Source organism: Protopterus annectens, chromosome 10.part0 (assembly GCF_019279795.1).
Source record: "Protopterus annectens isolate FY-2018-M chromosome 10.part0, PAN1.0, whole genome shotgun sequence".
In the NCBI taxonomy this organism is placed as follows: Eukaryota; Metazoa; Chordata; order Ceratodontiformes; family Protopteridae; genus Protopterus; species Protopterus annectens.
Genome location: NC_056744.1, coordinates 272,197,677 through 272,219,440, shown reverse-complemented (window position 1 = coordinate 272,219,440; position 21,764 = coordinate 272,197,677).

Sequence of the window (21,764 nt, the reverse complement as noted above, 5' to 3'; positions counted from 1 at the left end):
TGCTGGCAGATCGAGTGCTGTGTACGCCGGTATTTGCACGGCCATCTGGATTTCAATGGGGGGTGTCTACTGTAGTTTCCATCTGCATTTCCTGTGTTATGCCTTACTGCACCTGTGTGATTCCACCGGGCTTGCACGTATGTGTGCCATCCTGGTCGTAGGCATATCCATCCATGGGGTTTGCCTACTGGACACTGTTATAGCCTGTACACATTCCACACCTGCATTTAGCATTATCCGGTGGATGCTTTGCACCATTACTGGGGAGTAGGTCATGTGTTACACCCACACCCCTCCCACGGGGCGGAACAACGAATTATCTGCCAAACAACACCGAGCCCCATTTCTGCATACCCAAGATCCCATTGCTGCACCTATCGATAGTACCCATTACACATCCATCATGTGCGGGACTGGGATGTGGACGCACATGTATGGACACGGCGATCTGTGGCTTTCTGCTCATATGTCCTACATTTCATAGATACCTGTCATCAACCTTAATCACACTGGCGGTGCATATGTCTAACTGTGCCGTAGTCACGGCTATCGCCATCTGGTGGTCGGAAACGGCTGGTCGGCGCTCTGTTAGAATGTATTTTGGGTCCTACAATGGACACATATGTGCAAATGTAAAGGTAGATGTTGCTGGATTGTGTCCAACTGGCGAGTGGTTTCGACCGCTGCTGTATGTTGGCCAATCGCGGATGTCTGTTTGACTAACCATTCTACGTGGTGCTACGTAAAACAGGTGTGTTAGAACTGTAAATAACCGATGTATATCCAAAGATGCAGGTTAGCAACTGGTTTACATAATTCTCAGACGTCCCAATAGGACATATCCGTCACTGTACTGTCAACATAACACCACCAGAACATCTTGATCCCCTATGTATTCATTGAAGCATGTCTTCTTTATAGGTGGGAACGCCATAGCTTACATATCCTACTTGACGTTGTTAGTGTGCCATTAGTATGTGTTCCACAGGTCGCCCATCTGTTCCGCTGTATGGTAGCGAGTGCTCCCCATTTTGTTGCTGGCAGATCGAGTGCTGTGTACGCCGGTATTCGCACGGCGGTCTGATTCTGGTATGGGGAGTATCTACTGTACTCCCTATCTGTATTTCCTGTGTTATGCCTTACTGCAGCTGTGTAATTCCACCAGGTTTCCAATTATGGGTGCCATCTTGGTCGTACACCTGTCCATCCATGGGAATTGCCTACTGACAGTAATATAGGGCTGTACACATTTCACACCTGCTTTTACCATTATCTGGTGGATGCTTTGCATCATTGGTGGGGAGTACAGCACGGGCTATACCCACATCCCTCCCACGGGGCGGGACAACGGATTATCTGCCAAACAACACCGAGCCCCAATTTTGCATACCCAGGATCCCATGGCTGCAACCTCCACGGTACCCATTACACATCCTTCATGTGTGCGGGACTGGGATGTGGACGCACTTATATGGACACGACAATCTGTGGATTTCTGTTCATATGTCCTGCATTTCAGGGACAGTTGTCATCAACCTTGAACACGCTGGTGGTGCATATGTAAAGCTGTGCCGTAGTCACGGCTGTACACCGTCTGGGTCGACCGCAGCTGTTTCATGTCTCAAATGGGTCAATTTTTGGAGTCCTACAATGGACACCGATGTGCATATGTAAAGTGTAGAACGTGTTGGACTGTCAACATCTGGCCAGTGGTTTTGACTGCTGCTGTATGTTCCCCAATCATGGATGTCTGTTTGACTACCCATATTATGTATTACTTGGCCTATCTATATCCACGTGCCAGTAAGCGTAAATACAGAAAGCCTTTAGTCCTGGTCATCGACATAAAAGACATCCTTGAACATATATCAGGCCAAAACGGACAATGACAGAAACGATACACTCCACAGTCAAAACATACTAAGCTCTTTCACCCACTAACATGGGTCATCGTCGGACTACTTAAATACATTACACAGTCGTCCCTTATACACTTCCTTCAGAGTCAGTTTAAAGTCAATTAATCAATAAACCTGCTCATAGTTAAGTGGACAGTGCTCCATGTCGTGATGATAACGTGACATATACAAATCAGTGTTGCATACATTACTTAATGGACACAATAATACAACAACAATGTGTTTATATAACTACAATATTGGTCAATACAATCAGTATATTGACACATATTTGATAATTGTTGTGAGTAAACCTTAGAATGTAGTGTGTTGATCATGGTATGAAATATCAATGTGTATAACTGTTGCATTACGATTCCAAAGCATGGAATCAATAAGTACAATTGAAGCATAATTTGCATAAATATGAATGTACATGAAAGTCACAATGTTACGTGTGAATATGACTGTATCATAACTATATCGATATGAAATGGAATGAACTGTAGTTGTTTACATCTTCTTTTCCGGTGACAAATCTATGTCCATGCATCATATATACGGGCCGTCGGGCTGCTGTGTGTAGATGTATACATGTGAACCCCTCGTTTCATACCTTTCTTTGTTACTGTCTGTGGATTACCTGTGTACACACATCAATTACCATGCCATACCTTTCCGCTGTACAGGTTCTGGCATGGTGTACGGCTGGTTGGCCCTCAATCTTGCTGTGTGTTACATTGACCAGTGTGTATCTGGCAATTCGCTGGCGGTCATGTGTGACCTTCTTGCTTCTTTAGGGACCTGATCCCATAATTGTGACGTGCTTCCACTGGCCATATATCTGTCTGTCGTCTGGGATCTGTGTGTATCCAGTCCTTTCAGGACACTTTCTGTTGTCGGCCTCTTGTGTTTACATATATGAGTACTTTGGTATGTTGTGCTATGATTGTGTGTGGAGCCTTTCTCCACGGGCCTCTGCTGACACTGGACATATATCCAGCTAGCGAGCCCGTCAACAACTGTCAGCCAACTGGACGCAATTCGTACGGGGGCACCTTCTAACAAGTGGGTCGGGTTACTGATGCATACCGTCATCAATCCATACTACTAACACATACGTGATTCTATCCACATTCTATGTTTGTCTCATCACATAGCGTGTGTTTCTCAGTATTTCTAACGGTACTTTACATGGCATTGCCTGATTGCATACTTTCAGAGGCTGACATTTATGAGACATGTCTGGTTGACGTGGAGGACACATCCTTAACCTGCCCTGCTTCGAGGGGATCACACACGCACACGCGCACGTGCATTTCCTAATTGTGGTTTACGCGCATGCCATTACGCATATCCGTATTCTGTCTCCACATGTTTACTGGCCCTGTGTGGTTACGTGATCTGCGTTAGTTGTGACTATTCCGCTAACATATCTCTGATCCGTTGACGGACGGTGCGGAACGCACGCACACCTTTATACCTGTAACAGTCTTTGCAGCATGGACGCATTACGCACACGCTCACATTTATATGTTCCATAGTCGTAATTCAAACAGGACTGCATTCACGTTTTCCGGTTACTGTGACCACTACACGCTAGCTGTTCGGTGTCATTAATATGCATACCCATGGTACTTAGCTACATTTACATATCCCCCACCCCCACCCCCCCGCACTCACGCACGTCACTGGCATCGCTTCTCCTGGTGGGAAAGGTGCGGTACTACATGTTAAACATTCCTTATTCCCTCCCGCTCATGGCCCAGGATGCATATGTCTTGACCGCAGGGATGTTCAGATCACAGGGGCTTATATCCCCGACGCATACAGGCCTTCGATTGTCAGGGTGTCCCTGTGGTGCTTTGGGTTTGGTCTTGTCGGCCCAGTGTACGGAACTGCCCTGACCGTGTACGAATGTTAGATGAGTCACATGGCCACGGTTTGTCCGTGTCTATGATACCATGTCCCCCCCCCATAATTCCTAACCGTGTGCGCTGATTGGCCGGCGTACCCGCTGTCGCTGTTGTTATAGTAATTGAACACGGTCTGGTCGAACGGACCTATTTCCATTAGTAACCCTCGGTATTCATGACCTGTCTCGCCATATTACATGGGTTTAACATTGCGTGATGGCTTTCACTGAGCCACGGACATGTCCGTTGCTTAGTTTGTGCCAGTCCCGCTCTGCTACACACATTTAACATGGCGGAACAGGTTGAACAGCTCAGCAACGGGACATCGGCCTCTCCGCCGCTGCTTAGTATTGAATCGCTTTGTTGACTTTGTTTCACAGAGAGAGACAGTGTCGACATTGGTAACGGACATCTCACGCAGTACGTCCACACCGCCGCGGGTGGCGTATGTCTGCGTTTAGGCGGCGGACAGGCATCATGCTGTGCCATTATGTCTGGGGAATATATGGTTTCTTGCCATAGATGATATGTCATACTAGCAATGACCCGCGTCTGGGAGTGGGTACTGCTGTATTTACCCACGGCAAGGGTGGCCTTAGGTCACGTGGTGCCGTAGGCAGATGTACTCCATGATGCCACCGCCACATCAGCCGCTACCCCGTCCTGGTCTACCTACACAAAATAAAGGCTTGAAAGGTGCCCCGAGTGGAGCGGCGCCCTAGGAGGCTGCCTAGTTGGCCTATGCATAAGGCCGCATATGTGTGTGGTCCCTCGGGCGTCGGACTCGCGAACGCACCACGTCTGCCGTGAGTATATCTAACATTACCCACATCCATGCGTGGTTTATTGCTATGATGTTCCACACCTGTGTTTGGACAACCTACAATAGCTTCTGCTATTGGCATGCAATGCTGTGGGTGGTGCCGGTTACCATACATATACCTTTCTCAAAAGCCGAATTTACAGTTCTGAACACTACTGTGGTCTCCTTTGAGGCCCCTGAGCCAGTGGTAAACATTACTCAAACCGCTGATCCCTTCCACCAGCACCTACAGGACTGCATGGATCAGGCAATCCCATACAAAACTGAGACTCTTTGTACCAAAGCCAAGCATCCAGTCTGGTGGACCCCAGCCATGAACAAGCTCTAGAACGACTGGAGGTAGCTACTACAAGATAGAGTGGAATACTTGTAAGGTAAGACACCCTTGCTCATTGTATGTGAAGAACTACAGGCTGTCAGGAAATCATCCAGGGGAAGTTCAACAGAGGAATCAACAAGAACTCGACAGACAATCATAAGGCCTTCTTTAGCTATGTTGGACACCTGGGAGGACACTCCCAGATATGCTCACACTGGGTTCAGAATGATGTGAGGATGACTGAACCTACACGCATTGCCAACATAATGGCCGACAGGTTCGGTGCTAACTTCTCCCTCCCCTCACCCCCACATGGAGAGATATCTATACCAGAGGATTGTAGATCCTGGAACTTCTGTGACACACAGGTGGGAAATGCTCTCTCCAAGGCAGTAAACACAGCATCCATGGGACCAGATGGTGTCCCAGCTGTGTACTCCATTAACTCAATGGGGAATTAAACCCACAGTTAGGACAGCTGTTTAACCGTAGCCTCACCTCAGGATACGCACTCCAAGTAGTGGCACAAGGCGACTGTAGTCCCACTTCACAAGGATGGTGCATCCACTGACCCTGGTACTTACCATCCCATTAGCTTGACATGCCTTATCTGCAAAGCCATGGGGAAGGATCATGATGGAAGTCATACATAATGACATAGGGACTTGCATACCTTGGATACAACCCAGTTTTGCTTGGTCAAATACAGATCATGCCTTTTAAACGTGTCTGACTTTTTAGGATCAGTCACCAAGGCCATTGATGAGGGCAAAGCAGTCCATACAGCCTACCTACACCTGGCAAAGGCCTTCAACACAATACCACACTCAGGTATCATTGATAAACCCGTCTGCTTGAATGTAAATACATCCTTCGCCAGAGGGGTTGCAAACTGGCTAAGTGACAGAACCCACACGGTCATAGTTGCTGGCGCCATGTCATACTCACAGCCGGTCACAGGTGTTGTCCCACGAGGCTCAGTCCTGGGTCCACTATTTTTCCACATCTACATTTCAAAAGTACAAGCAAACACAGGGGGGTTATGGCTGACAATGTTTTCAGATGACTGCAAACCGGGTGCCATATTCAGACACACATTTGACACACATATCCTTCAGAAGGGCCTCACAGCTATGGATAACTGGTGCCAGACACATGGCCTACAGCTAAATGCCGGGAAATGCATAGTCATACCCTTCGGGAAGAACGAGGTTACCCCTAGCTACCATATAGGTGGCAATCCACTGAGCACAGAGGGAGTTACCAGGGATCTGGGGACCCGTGTTGTCGGTGACTGTTTGTTCGACACACACGTTGCTAACATAGTTAGATAGACCTTCTACATTGCCCACCTGATCATGAAGGGATTCACATTCACAGGTCATTGTCCCCTTGTACTCATCACTCATTACACCTATGATTGAGTACAATGCCCCGTTCAGAATGTATCTGACCCGACACCTGCAGCAGCTGGAAAGGCCACGACAGTTCATCCACAAACGGATGCAGGGTCTCAGGAATATGTGTTATGCTGACCGACTGAAAGGGTTCCATCCCTATTCCGTCGCATACCACTTGCCCAGAGGTGACCTGTGCCTGGCATCCAAGGCCAGGTCGAACCCGGATTTGATGACTATGCTTCACCTACAGAATCTAGATCCCTCAGAATCACAAGGGCAGGTGACGTACACCTTGGCACTGTCATTAATAGAACGTGCTGGTGGGACAGATTCATCAGCCAGACACTCACTATGCTGTGGAACAACATCCCAGTACATGTGAGACAGAGCACCTGGCTGGCCTTGTTTTAGTATTTTGACAAGGATGTCTGAATTGCTTTATTCAACTAACCTTGTAAATGAATATTTACTTTACCACATTTTTAATCTTTACATTCCATTGATATATTTTACATTAGTCATAATCATAGTGTTTATGTCTATATATTAGAGTTCATTTATATTACTAGGTGTCTCTAGTTCTTTTAATATATTGGCACAATCCCTAGAACATATATATGTAACTTATACACTCAGACACTTGGAAAACATTATGTTGGTTCTTCTTTCATATTAATACATATATTTTTATTTTCGCGGAAGAATATACATTTTGAAGCAATGTCTGTTTACTCACTGTGTGCAATCTGTAACCCGAGTAGACTTTTTAGCTTGTTCGCCTTTAAGGCATTTAATTAATACTTAGCACATCTTATTTACTGCCCAATTAAGGGTTTCAAATGTAGTAGGTTGAACTGCATTGTATGTATTCTGAAGCAGTCTGCTTATGAAGCAGACGAAAAGCGCTGCAATAAACTATGATGACTGCATTTAATTCCTGGGGACCTCTGAGTGGTCACCGACCGTTTCTACAGTACCTCATTGTTGCTTTGGACTTTCTCATCTGGGTCTCTGTGTTATTTGCATGGGGAATGTCAAGTGTGGTCCCTATGTGTATTACCTGTGTAATGCCTTACTGCGGCAGTGTAATTCCACCGGGTTTGCAGTTATGGGTGCCATCTTGTTCATACGCTTGTCCATCCATGTGAATTGCCTACTGGACACTGGTATAGGGCTGTACACATTTCACGGCTGCATTTAGCATTCTCCGTGGATGCTTTGCATTATTAGTAGGGAGTTAGGCAGGTACTACGCCCACATCCTCCCACGGGGCGGGACAAAGGATTACCTGCGAAACAACACCAATCCCAGTTTCTACATACCCAGGATCCCTTGACTGCAACAGTCGACAGTAGCCATTACACATCCTTCATGTGTGCGGGACTGTGATGTGGACGCACTTCTATGGACTCGGTACCCTGGGTATTTCTGTGCATATGTGCTGCATTTCATGGACAGCTATCATCAACATTAAACACGCTATGTGCATATGTGTGGCTGTGACGTGGTCACGACAATTAGTTCAGTTAGGTGATGATGGAAGCTGGCACGCATTCCATGAATAAATTTTTGGGTCCTACAATGGACACCACTGTGCATATGTAAAGTGTAGAGCTTGTCGGACTGTGTCCTTGTGGCCAGTGGGTTTGACTGATGCTGTGTGTTCAACAATCGCGATAGGGTTGCCACCTTTCAAATACCCAAAGTGGGACATTTTTGGTACAAACATCAGATTTTGCAGGCCAAAACATACTCACGTCCAGTACAAAGGACAGAACTTGCCTTTTTTTGCCTAAATAAAGGGTTATTCTTGTAGCATTTTAGTTGCTTATTCTGTTTATTATAACATTTAGGTGTTTCAGATACAGAAGGACTGTTTTATGCAACTATCGATAAAATATAGGAACTAATTTCGTCCTAAAATCTCAGGACAATTCCCATTTTTACACTCTTTTAGCAGGACACAACTGCCCAAAGAGGGACTGTGCCTCGCAAAGTGGGACAGGTGGGAACCCTAATCGCGGATGTCTGCTTGACTACCCATAGTGTGTAGTGCTACGGGAACCATGTTTTCCGAGACCAGAACCCAATGGTGTACATCCAATGTTGCAGGTTAACGACCGCTTTAATTAATCCCCAGAGGTCACGGTTGGGAAGTATCGCCACTTTATTGTCGGAACAACACCTCCAGACTGGGTAAATCACGGGAACTTTAGCCCGGTCTTACCGGCCATTTGCAAGTGTACTTAGCAGACACGTGTCAATACATGTATGATAATACATATTGTCATGCCGACGGTAATCTATGTTATTTGGACAATGGCTTCTGCTATTGGCATCCGTTGCTGTGAGTGTTGCCGGTTACCATACACATTGCTTGCTCAGAGGCAGACTTCCCAATTCTGAACACAACTGTGGTCTCCTTTAGGGACCCTGAGCCAGTGGTCGACAGTACTGCAGCCACTGCATCACTCACATATGCCGTCTACCGGTACCTACAGGACTGCATGAACCAGGCATTCCCTTACCCAACTGTGGTTCATTGTACCAATGCCAAGCATCCAGTGTGGTGTACCCCAGCCATACACAAGCTGTACAACAAGAGGGGGTGGCTACTACAAGGCGGAGCAGACACCTTGTGAGGTATGACACCCTTGGTCATTATGTGTGTAGAGCTACACGCTGTCATGACATGGTCCAGGGCACGTTGCACAGATATACCTACATGGACCTGGCTTACAATCATACCACCTTCATTTGCTATGCTCAACACCTGGGAGGTCACTCCCACATATGCTCTGACTGGGTTCACGATGATGTGGAGTTTACTCAACATACACACATTGGCAAAATACGGGCTGACAAGTTCAGGGAGGACATCTCCACACCCTCCCCCCCACATGAAGAGATGTCTGTACCAGCGGTTTGTGGTCCCCAAATGTTCTGTGACACACGGGTGGGACATGCTCTCTCCAGGGTAGTGAACATAGCATCCATGAGACCAGCTGGTGACCCGACTGTGTACTCCACTATCTCATTGAGGAATTAGACCCACAGTTAGGACAGCTGTTTCTTTGTAGCCTCACCTCAGGTAACATACCCAGGTTGTGTTGCACGGCAACTGTAGTCCCACGTCACAGGGCCAATGCCTCCACTCACCCTGGTTATTACTGTCCCATTACCATGAGGAGACCTATCTGCAAAGACATGTGGAGGGATCATACTGCGGCTCGTAAATGAAGGCATAGGGGACCTGCATACTTTGCATCCAACATGGTTTGGCTTGTTCAGGGGCGGTTCATGCCTTTAAAGCATGGTTGACGCTCACGGGACAGACACCGAGCCCATTGATGGGGGCCCTGCAGGCCATACAGCCTACCTCGACCTGGCAAAGGCCTTCAACACATTACAGGCCTCAGGTATCGTTGATAAACCCATTGGCTGGGATGTGAACATGTACATCACAGGATGTGTTGTAAACTGGCTATGTGACACAACCCACGCGGTCATAGTTGCTGGCAGCATGTCAGACCTACTGCCTGTCGCAAGCGGTGTCCCATGGGGCCCTTCCCTGGGTCCACTCCTCTCATACATCTACATTTCCACAGTACAGGCACACACAGGGGTGTTATGGGCAACATTGTTTGTAGATGACTGCAAAACAGGTGCTATAGTGGGACGGACATCTGACACAGATATCCTTCAAAGGGGCCTCCCAGATATGCATATCTCCTGTCAGGGACATGTCCCACAGCTAAATGCAAAGTAATGCAACATCATACCTGTCGAGGAGTACTAGGTCACCCCTGTCCAGCATATCGGTGCCTGTCCACTGAGCGCAGGGGTGATTACCAGGGATCAGGGGACAGAGTTTGTCGGTCACCATTCGTTCACCACACACGCTGTTATCGTGGTTCAGTGGGACTTGTACATTGCCCACCTGTTTGTGCAGGGATTCACATCTACATCAGGGTAGGTCATTGTCTCCTTGTACCCATTACGTGTTACACCTATGATTGACTACATTGCCCCATTCGGAGGGTATCTGACCCAACACCTACAGCAGCTGGGAAGGCCTCATAGGTTAATTGTCATACAGATGCAGGGTGACATGGATTTGTGTAATGATGCCCCACTTGTAGGACCCCTGCCCCATTCAGTCACATACCTGTTGTTTAGTGTTGACCTGTGCCTGACATACGAGGCCATGTCAACCCATATGTCATGTCTATGCTTCACCTACTGTATCTGCATCCCTCAGAACCACAAGGGCAGGTGACATGAACCTTGTCACGGTCATTAATGAGATGTGTTGGTGTGACACATACGTCATTCGACACTCACAATGCTGTGGATCTACATCACAGTACATGTGAGACAGAGATCCTTCCTAGCCTTGTTCGGGGTATGTTGTCCATTGGATGGGGATTGCAGATATAGGCCAGGGATTACATCATTATCACTGCTTGACAGAGGTACAGCAATATCATAAGTATTTTATCTCCGCACAGAAGGTTGCCAAAGTAATCCTAACTATGGTGTAGGGTTATGGCTGAACATGGGTCGATGGCCTACCCTGTACCTACGGACATATGAACCTATATTCATAGTTTGTCCCATTTACACTTGTCTATCCCCTATCCTCTTTCTCATGTGTATATTTCTGTGGCACGTGAGTGTCCTCTGTATTACTTGCAGGTATGCTGTCTACAGTGTACATACGACACGGTTGATGACAGTGTATCTGTGTCCCTAACACTGTGATACCGAGGACTACCACACATCCTTCACAACATTACATGGATATGTCCATTCCATTCTTCTTTGGCCTATGGGGGGGGTGTTAAGGCAACAATTACACAAGTCCCTGTTTGTGCATGCTTCATGTTGGTGTTTGACCAGCCTCCGCTGCAGTCGTGTGTTGGACGGTAGTGTTTCTGTGTGTTTGGCATGTGTTGTTATTGCCGGTACATCTGTGGGAGTTGTGGTTGGCACATGTTCCTCTTTGCAGGGACACCCATCCTGGGGTTTGTGTCATGCATCTGCACTTGGCACGTGCCATATGTCCTGTACTATTCCCACAGTCATGTATGCCTTCATGCACTACTACTGCGTGTTACTGGCTGTTTGTATGTGGTACACATGGTGATTGTGGTGGTTGGTTTGACCTATTCCCATGCTAGAACATACACATCTGTCAATTACGTTGTTTAGATCAAACTGTAACACTCATTAGTCTTTTCAAAATGACAGTCAATAACACAGGAAGCTCAGATTAACAACGTTTTAATACTGTGCACTAGGAGGCAAATAACTATGCAGTACAAGTGTAGAGTTTTGTCTGACTATATACGAGAAACAGCTGTATGAGTATTGTGTTTACAATCATCTTTTGCCCACCTTAATGATGTGGTCGGTCACAGGGCATTTACATCACTATAGTCCACAATATTGTATTCCTACAACAGTGCTAAGGTAATGCTTATTAAATGTTTTACCATGAGGATAGCACAGCCTTATGAGCCACATAGTGTATTAGACTGTCCTTCTGTAAATTCCACTCTGTCAAGGTTCCAAGACTGTTCAGATACGATCGACACTTCATATCCTACTATGTTCCTTTGTCTCTCCGGTGAGCAGCTGTACTCTGTCTTAGATGGAGCTCACAAGGCCATCCTCCTCAGTGGAAGGATGACAAATATACCTGTACATACATTTATTATTCTCTAACCCAGCAGATGACTAATGCTGACTGACATACGCCTGCTGCACTGGTTACCGCCAGGGTCAGGGTTCGATCACACTGCAGCTACACTACAGGCAATTACATGCATGATAAGTTCTACTGCCATATTGTAAATTAGAATAATATGCATTATACACTATTTGCTTCTAAACTAGCACGTCATATATATGTTTAAAGATATATTTTGCTAACATTCTCCTCCTTTGATTGCTTCTATTCTATCCGGAAACATATACAACATTATTTCATTCCCTAGCCTCTTCCTCTCTGGACCGGTTCACTAGGCAAGTCATTTGTTGTACATTTCAGAAAGGATTTCATTTTGTATTGACAAATACCACTACAGGTCTTGATACATAGTCTCGGTACAAATACGTCGACAAAGTCCCTGACTAATACTTTCATGCAAAGTATCCCGCAACAGACACATGCTCCCAATATGAGAAGAACAACACAAATGGCAATCAAGATATTCAGTATGGCTGAACCCCATCCACCAAATGGTTTGTGGAAATGGTACGCCAGTGGGTTTGGGCCTGGTTCCGCCATGGCTGACACCTGCTGTATTACCTCTAGGTGGGCGTGGATATTGTGCTTATTAAGTGGTACTTAGACACAGTGGTCTTCTTCGATAAGCCAAGACGCATTCAGTTCTCGCCAGGGTGCAGTCGCGCTATTACATTTTGTGACACAACAGTTCTCATTGCATCCAGTTCATCAGTCACAAGTTCAAGAGCGAAAGTCACATTGCTCATTCCTCCGACAGGTTTTGACAACTTCCTCTGTTCCCTGATTGATTTCACTACTCCACAAGCTGGGATTGTTCCAGCCCAAGATATAACGCTGTCACACAAGTCCATATGAGTCAATATTCCTTTATCTCTTGCAGAAGAATGATTTTTCAGAACAGCTTCCATTTCACCCACTGAATTAGTAGTTATCTCGACTGTGTTCCCAGTTCTTCGAACTATATGTCTTACAGTTCGTTTCGTACCCAGAGGCAATTGTACAGTATGTCATATGACTGGAGCCAGAAAACCCAAAAAACAACTGCCGGACCAATTCTCAGGTAACCATTGATATGCTTTTTTCCCCCAAACATAATAACAATATTATACTTTACTACTGATGCGGGTTAACTCTGCATGTAACATTTTCCTGTCTATGACAGAGGACTGTTTATACAATTCAGGATGTTTCTGCACATCTTTCAACATTGTTCTCATGAAGCTTCAATACACATCATGAATGGTGCTACAACTAGTAGTGTGATCTTTGGCTGTTATATGTCATTTGTAAGACACAGTTATGTTACAATTACTCCCACCAACTTGAACTGTATCATGTTTATGAAAACAGACAATTCCTTTTTGTGTAACAGGTAAGTACAGTGCCACTTTGTCCTGTGATCTCACAGAACCTGTATCAAAGTGTAAATATTCACAAGTCTCAATCTATCCCCAAGGGGACAACATACATCGGAAGTCCTCCATATGATGTAGGTATGGCAGTACAAACACAGCAATTTGAGATGTTCATAGTCTGTACATGCACACGCCATGCCCAGGTATGTGTTGTAGTTTGATGCCACTCTGTGGCCAGTTCATCACGTATCACTATTTCTATCTGTGTAGTTATATGCAGGTAAGGTCCCAGCAAATGTAAAGTCACCACAGACATGGCTAATAGGTGTATGATCAGTACGACAGTAAACCAAATGTCTTTGGGGTTGCTTTGTATTGTTATACAGTCTGGCCGGGTGATTCTGTCTCTATGGTATATTGGCTACAACATGTAAATCAGACTTGATATCCTTTACCGGTTTGAATAAGGTGAGGTGAACCCAGGACGACCTCTCCGCAAACATTACTGCAGTAGGCGGTGCCAACAGCACCTCGTACCGCCCTTCCCACGGTGGACTCTGAAAGTTACTTTTCTGGATAACAGTGAAATACACACAGGATACTGGAGTCAGCTATGCGTCCGACTTCGCTTGCTCTTTATCTGTAAAAGAGTTTAACTGCAAAACAGTGTTATTGGTTGACAATCCTCTCATGTAACTTGCTAATGAGCCATCGACCTCCAGCTCTGCAGGCATGACAGCTTTCCACTGTGGCACATGATATGCCATTCCAAATACTACTTCAAAGGGGGTCAAACACTTTACATTTGGAACTGTTGTCATGCTCAGCAATGCTACAGGTAGACAGCAAATGCAACTCGTCTGGGTGTCACCCATCAACCTCCTCAACTTATTTCTCGGGATCCCAGTGTACCTCGCCACCAGTCATGATGACTGTGGGTTGTACATGCAAATGTTTATTCATGCAAATACCAATTAATCCCCCAGGTTGCTGGATTGTCTGGTTCACAAAATGTGTTCTATTGTCACTGTAGCTTCTTTACAGTATGCCAGATATAGGGATACTTTATTTTACTGGGACCTTTGCCACTGCTGCTGCATCCGGTTTCCTGATTGGGAATGCTTCTACCCATTTTGATAATATATCTATAATCACTAAACAAGTATTTCTTCCCTTCACATTTATTCAGCTGTATAAACTCCATACAAATAGTACGGAACGGTTATGGTGGTGTAGGTAAACCCACTCCCTTTGGTTTAAATGCTCCCTGTGCATGATGTTTACTGCAAATATGACACACTGCTCATGATGTTTGTATGTGGTTCCTGATTCCGTATGTTAGGGATATTCTGTTAACCAACTGTACCATCCCCCCTGTTGAGACATGGCTCTACCCATGGCTCAACAAAGCCGCATATCTGAATACATTAGACGTTAATATTGGCTTTCTCACAGTGGATATGTACAGTCCGCCTTCAAGGATTGCTCCTCGCGATACCCACGCCTGCTTTTCTCCTCTCGCACTTCATGTGTGCACTGCTTGCAACATGTCTACATCTATAATGTCTGAGGATTGTCATTCCTCATTCAAAAGACACTTTCCGACTGTGAGGCTGCTTGTTTTGCAGCTGCATCAGCTCGTGCCTTACCTTTCCTACTGTTATCCTGTTGCTTTGTATGAGCTGCACATTTGCAATTAGCTACTTTAGTGGGTAACTGAATCGAATCTAATGCATTCAAGGTAAATTGCGATGATTTATCGGTTTACCGTGGATGTTATCATTCCCCTATTCTTCCACTGCTGCTCATAAACATGCACTGTAGAGAGAACATACTGACTATCGGTATAAATGTCCACACATCAGGTTTTCCGCTAGAGTACAAGCACGTGTTAAAGCTATCGATTCTGCTGCTTGAGCAGACACATTATGCTGCAGGGGTTGGGCTTCTACAATCTCATTATCAATAACTACTGCATAACCTACTTGATTCTTTCCTGTTGGACTCTTTCTACATGATCCGTACACATAAACTGTCACCTCTGCATCATCTATGAGTATATCAGTGATATCCTGTCTGTGTGGAGTTATTTCCTCCATTTCATATAGGCAACTGTGTGGTGTGCCATACACAGGTGTCGGACATGACGTTGATAGGTTTAATGTTGTACAACGTTCAATCACCATATGAGGTTGACTCAGGGGTATGGTCAAACAAGGAAGATGTCTAGCACGGGTCAGGAATGCTATTTTCTCTTGCAGCAGAATGATCGCAACTGCATGGGACACTCTCACAGTGAGAGGGTGGAATAATAACATTGAGGCCGAGGCCTGTACTGCCATGGGTGCTGCAACTACTGCCTGTACACAATGTGGCACTGACCATGCCACTGTGTCCAACTGCGATGAGTAGTAAGCTATGGGGCGTTGCTTACTTCCATGTTGTTGCGTCAAGACTGACGTCATATATCCCTGCTTACAATCTACAGTCTGACAACATCTCTTATGATTATTCGGGAGACCTAAAACAGATGTTGAAGCTATCAATCGTTTTAGTCTGCAGAAAGCTGTTTCTGCTACTGGAATCCTGTGTAGTATATGTTGTGCTGCCATAGGTGTATGAAAGATTAAAGCAGACAATAGAGCAGATTCCAAAGCATTGTTTGGTAACCAGCTTCGACAAAGGTTAGTCGGCCCAGGAAGGACATCATTCCCTTCTTGGTAGTTGGCTTGGGTGCTTGTGAAATTGCTGCCTTCCGATCGCCATGTAATGTTCTACCCTCCTTGGATAACACATATCCCAGGTACTTGACCTGTATTCTCTGTAGTTGCAATTTATGCTTGCTTAATTTATGTCCCTGTTCTGCTGAATATTTCAATAATGCTATTGTATCTTCCCTACATTGCTGCTGGGTAGGGGCCGCAAGCAGAATATCATCCACATAAAGTAGAACTTGACTGGCCCCGGTGGAGTAAACACCGGAATGTTGCTAGCCATCTCCTGTGCAGATATCGTTGGACTTTCACAGTATCCCTGCGATAGCCGGGTATGGCTGTATCTCTTACCCTGAGAATGTAAATGCAAAACAATACGGACTATCTGCATGTATAGGTATTGAAAAGGAAGCATAGCTTAGATGTACCGCGGTAAGATACTTCTGTGGCGGGTTCATAGCATTCATTGTAGTGTGTGGGTCTGGCACCATCGGTACCCTAGGTGTTATTACATGATTTACAGCTTGTAAATCCTGTACCATCCGCCATTAACCCTTTGCTTTTCTATCAGAAGATACAGGGGTATTGCATGGTGAATACTGATTACTTTGTAGATGGGGAATTCCCTCTGTGACTTTCCAGATATCTTCTGGTGTCCACGGTCTATACACTAAGGGAGTTGGGTCCTGGCCTTCCTGTCCTGCATGAGGGTTCGGTACTTCAATTAATTGACAAATATCCTCACTCTGTTCTAGTGACTCTCTTCTTCCTTGACTGTCCCTAGGTATTTTACGGGTTCGGGATGTGGTTTCAATAGCTTCTCTTACATTTGGTCGTTGTGATACCTCTGTTGCCACAGGATAACGTGGGGGGGACTAGCCTGCCCTCCCGCTTCATATCCTGGATGTGGTATCGGAGGTGGTGGAGGGGGGGGTGCTGTCGCTACTACTGTATTATTATCTTCTTTGTGTACGTATGATGCTTTCGCATTTTTAGTGTTCTGTTCCCTTCGGTTTACTACCTCAATCCACCTATGTGCTTGACGGATCCCCAATTGTCGCTGTTTTTCGCCTACACATCTTATGGTTGCCACCTTTTCAGATGCACAAAGTGGGACATTAGTGTTAGGGACGTGTCATTTTGCAGGGCAAAACATACCCACGGCCAGTACAAAGGACAGCAAATCACTTTTTGCCAGGAGAGCAACCTATTCTTGTAGCATTTGAGTTGCTTATTCTGCTTATTATGATATTTTGGTGTTTCAGATACGAAATAACTGTTTTATGCTACCATTAAAGAAGATATATGAAATATTTTTGTCCTACCATATCAGGACATTTGCCATTTGTTCAGTTTGTTTGCAGGACACAAGTGGCCAAAGAGGGACTGTCCTCACACAGTGGGACAGGTGGTTACCCTAGAACACCTGCATCACATTTTCAGTGGTTCCAATGTTTCAGTAACGATAGTTTGTGTAATATACCATCTATGTCATATTTATTGCACCATTTTGCAGAATATCTCACATTATGTGCTCTCTGCAATTGCATGTACTTCACATCACCCGTCAAACGCGGATCACACGATCTGTTTGTGCACTAATCTCCCATATCCTCTACACGACTGTTACGTAACCCTTCTCTCGCACTCACGTGGTATCTCCTTCCCTGTATCCACTGTAGTGTCTACTATGACTATTTACTCTACTCTGTGTTCCCCTGATCTATGTCCAAATTTAAAACTACTTGGATTGGTCTTCGACCTGCTATCACAACTGTTAACAGAAACACAATGTAGTCTGGTCCCTGATCTACAATAGAGACAAAGAGGCAAACCCTCCTTACCTGAGCCTCCTGTTTATGACTGCACGCTTTCTTCTTGGGATCCAGTTTTCCGCTTTTCAGCCACAGATCAGACAGTGGACAGCCTCTTTACACACAACAATTCAGTCGGAGGTCTTTTCACTCAAGAAGAACTATTTAGGCAAATTCTCCTGGCACATGTCTAACCACCCATGCACTCTGACCTGTAGCTTACCAAGGGAATTCGGATAACAAGGACCACAATGTCACATAAGTTGTTAAAACCAAACTGTAGACATCAGTAGGCTTTCCAAGTGACAGGCAAGAACACAGGAGGCACGGGTTCACACCGCTTTAGTAGTGTACACAGGCAGGCAGTAAACTATACAGTCCAAGTATGAGAGGTTTGTCTGACTCTATACAGTAAGCAATTTCTTTATATAGTGTTTACAATCAGCTTTTGCCCACCTTACTGACGTGGTCAGTCACAGGGCATTTCCATCACTATGGTCCGCAATATTCTATACATACGAGGGTGCTGAGGTAATGCTTTTAAAATGTTTTCCCATGGGAATAACACAACCTTGCAAGGCACCTGGTCAATTACAGTGTCCTTCTGTAATTGTTGCTGTTTCAAGGACACTGGACTGTTCCGCACAATAGTCAGTTCATTTCTTAATACGCTCCTTTGTCTCTCTGGTAAGGAGTTGTACTCTATCTTCGATAGTGTTTCACAAGGCCATCCTCCTCAGGGAAGGGAGGATGTTATACATGTACATACATTTATTTTTCTGTAACCCAGCAGATAATTGATGCTGAGAGACATAACCCTGCTGAACTGGTTACTGCCAGGGTCAGAGTTCGATCACACTGCAGCTATGCTTCACCAATTACATGCATGATCATTTCTACTGCCATATTGTACAGTACAATTCAATACATTATATAGTATTTTGCTTCTAAACTGGCACTTCATATGTGTTTCTATATATATTTTTCTAACAACATCCATCCGGACGTATGCATGTTGTTCCGCCCTTTACCTTGACCGTGTGTAGTTGGTCATCCGGAAACGCTGCTCTCCACATGTGATGTCCCACCTTCCCTTCTGTGCCTGTGGCACCCTGTTAGACGTCCTGTTTGGTAGGCACATGTTCCGCTATATGTGTTTGACTTCTCTGCATAGCTAATCATCGGTGCGGTGGTTCAACAACCCGACTTGTCCACATGTGTACAGTTATGTGCACCGTGGCGTGTGCAAACCTATATGGTTTGGACGGGTACATACCACATGTGGGATGTACACATTCTGCAGACACATTCACATGCAGCCATTTCTATATCTGTACCTGAGGTGGGTTGGTGACATGTGGGGTACATATTTGCACGCGTGGCACTGGCTAAGACAATACTTCTTACCACATTTCAGGTATGCCCATTGTGTGTAGGTGTGTAGCTGCACAGGGATGCTAGCTGGTTTGGGTGCACAGGCGTACATGGGTGGGACTTACATGCTACATTGGGGCTACTTTGTATTACATTTGCATGCATGGGTTCTGCTTCTGGATATTACACTTAGACATACGCCGCCCTGTATATGTGACAAACACGTGGCTGGGTGTGGGCCATGTTGCTCTGCACATGTTTGCCTGTGTTTAGGGTTTCTTGGTTCCTTCCTGTTGTTATGTCGACACAGCTACCCGGCTGTGTACTCTCACTACTGCTTGTGACCATTATGGTTGACACCTTTTCCAATGCCCATAGTGGGACATGTTTTGTGGAAACATCGGATTTTGCAGGCCAACACATACCCACAGCAAGTGGTGTTGACAGATCTTCAGTTGTTTGCCATTATATACGCTTATTCTGGTAGCGTTTGGGTTCCTTATTCGGTTTCTGATGCCATGTATGTGTTTGAAAGACAAAATATATGTTTTATGCTACTATTACAGGTGTATTGAGTGAATATTTTGCACAGAAATCGCAGGTCATTTGCCATGTTTCGATTTTTGCCGGGACACAACTGTCCATTGAGGGACTGTCCAGAGCAAAGTGGGACAGCTGGTAACCCTGGTGACCATGCCCATGTCGCTACTGGGGTTGCCACCTTTTCCGATGGCCAAGGTGGGACATTTTCGGGACTCACATCAGATTTTACAGGCCGACACATACCCACAGTCACTATATAGCATAAAACTTCACTTGTTTGCCTAAATGTAAGCTTATTGTTGTAGCAGTTTGGTTGCTTATTCTGTTTCTTGTGACATTTAGGTATTTTACTTACGGAAATAACCATTTCAGACAACCATTACATTACATACGGGATATCATGTTGTCCTACAATCTTAGCACATTTGCCGTTTTTAAGATTTTTTATCGGGACACAACTGCCCATGGAGGGACTGCCCCTCACAAAGTGGGACAGGTGGTAACCTTAGTCGCTACTCCTATGTCGGTGCGGCACGCTGACATGCTGCAGTGCACCTTCTCTGGGTATGCCCACTGACGGTGCTTTGAAGGCGAACACGGTGTGTTACGTGTATCCTTTGTTCCTTGGACGGGTACACTTGGGCTACGTGGGTTGTGTTTGCTTCTCCGTATTGTTGGGACGGGTACTATGTTGCATACTATACGTGCGTTTCATTCTGCACGGGCCCTGGCTGCTGCCATTACTATTATGGGCGGACCGTGGCAGTCAGCACATTAGGTTGCTCATCGCCTGCCGGCTTAGCCACGCCCGGACGCATCCTACTTGGGCTCGCTCACGTACACTACGCACGTGTCTGTGGTTGCGGCGCGCTCTCATTACTATGCATATGGTGCTACTACGCCGACTGTTCACTGCACCGCCGGCGCAGGCCTTACACCGGCCCTGTGCCGAGCTTCATGAATCCCGGGGCAAGTGTTTCAAAAATGAACCCACATGGTGTAAATCCAAAGATGCAAGTTAGCAACTGCTCTAAATAATCCTCAGAAGTCCCAATAGGAAAGATGCGCCACTGTATTGTCAAAATAACACCACCAAAACAAGTAGATCACGAGCGCTGTCACCCGGTCTTACCGGGCTTTTTCAGGTGTAATTAGCTAAACCAATAACTCTAGCTTTTATAGAACTAATTGATTAAAATATCACCATGGTACTGATATTTTATTTGGTTCAAATGGTTCACAAACAACTTTGAACATAAAGAATGAATTTTGTTTGAATTCATATAAGTTGCATACATACATTTTAACAATGCATTTATTGTGTCGAGCATTTTAAATATGTATTTGTCTCTTTAATGCTTGTAGAAGTGGATTTAATTTATTTACAATATGGTGATATTTTAATCAATTAGTTAATTAACAGAACACACTTGCGCTATAAAAGCTAGAGTTATTGTTTTAGCTAATTACACTTGAAAATGCCCGGTAAGACCAGGCGAAAGTGCTCATGATCTACTTGTTTTGGTGGTGTTATTTTGACAATAAAGTGGCGAATCTTTCCTATTGGGACTTCTGAGGATTATTTAAAGCAGTTGCTAACTTGCATCTTTGGATGTACACCATTTGGGTTCAGTTTTGAAAAACCTGGTTTTCGTAGCACTACATAATATGGGTCGTCAAACAGACATCCGCGATTGGGGAACATACAGCAGCAGTCAAAACCACTGGCCAGATGGACACAGTCCAACAAGTTCTACACTTTACATATGCACATTGGTGTCCATTGTAGGACCCCAAAAAATGATCCATACGCAATATCTACCAGCTGCGATCGAGCGACCCTGAAGGAGTGA